Here is a 966-nt window from a genome sequence, read left to right as displayed (position 1 = left end):
GTTCGATATTTATACAACGATATGAGTTTGCTACTCAATTTTCCAAACAAACAATTAATTTTTAAATTATGTTAGGATTAAAATTCGAATGCTAATAAAATGACAATCACTTTGAAATTTGACAAGAAATTTGACAAAACAATTTGAGATTTAATAAAGTAGAAAAATTATCACTAATAATATTTAATGTATTTAATTAATTGATAATAATCTGTATTTATCACATATTACTCCATCCATCAGATACTGCTTATTTCTTTGCAGGGTCGCCCCCCCCCAAATCCCCCCAGTCCTCATCTTTGTTTATGTCTGGGTTCTCTCTCCGGTGTACACACAGCCAGGGACACTCGTCCATTTGTCCCGCGGCGGAACGAAAAAAACAGTTAGCGTGAAGGAAGTGGCCACGGTGTTATTGTTGGCATCGGTTTTACAGGAACACAAGTTTGAAGAGTGTGGAGTTTCTACAGATCCTGGTCCTGATGGACGTCTGGTAGAAACTTCAGTCCAGTCGTTCGTCCTCAACAATATCAGTCAGTCCACAGTCCTGTCTGACTGTTGTGGACACAGTGGACGTATTGGACATACAGTGTGTGACATTTGGCCCATGGGTTTTATATTTATATACATATATATATAAATATGTATGTATACATACATACATACATATATACGTATATACACATGTATATACACATACACACACATATATACACATGTAAATACATAAACATATACATACACACATACATATATATACATACATATATACATACACATATATACACATATACACATATACATACATATATACCCATAAGCCAGCCACTAGGGTACACGAAGCCGTGTTTGTAGTGCCGGTCCCAAGCCCGGATAAATGGTGAGGGTTGCGTCAGGAAGGGCATCCGGCGTAAAACGTTTAGCTAAATCAAATATGCAGATCAATAAAACGATTTCCATACCGGATCG

This window comes from Cynoglossus semilaevis, chromosome W (assembly GCF_000523025.1).
Source record: "Cynoglossus semilaevis isolate Cse_v1.0 chromosome W, Cse_v1.0, whole genome shotgun sequence".
In the NCBI taxonomy this organism is placed as follows: domain Eukaryota; kingdom Metazoa; phylum Chordata; class Actinopteri; order Pleuronectiformes; family Cynoglossidae; genus Cynoglossus; species Cynoglossus semilaevis.
This window is presented reverse-complemented; position numbering follows the sequence as displayed.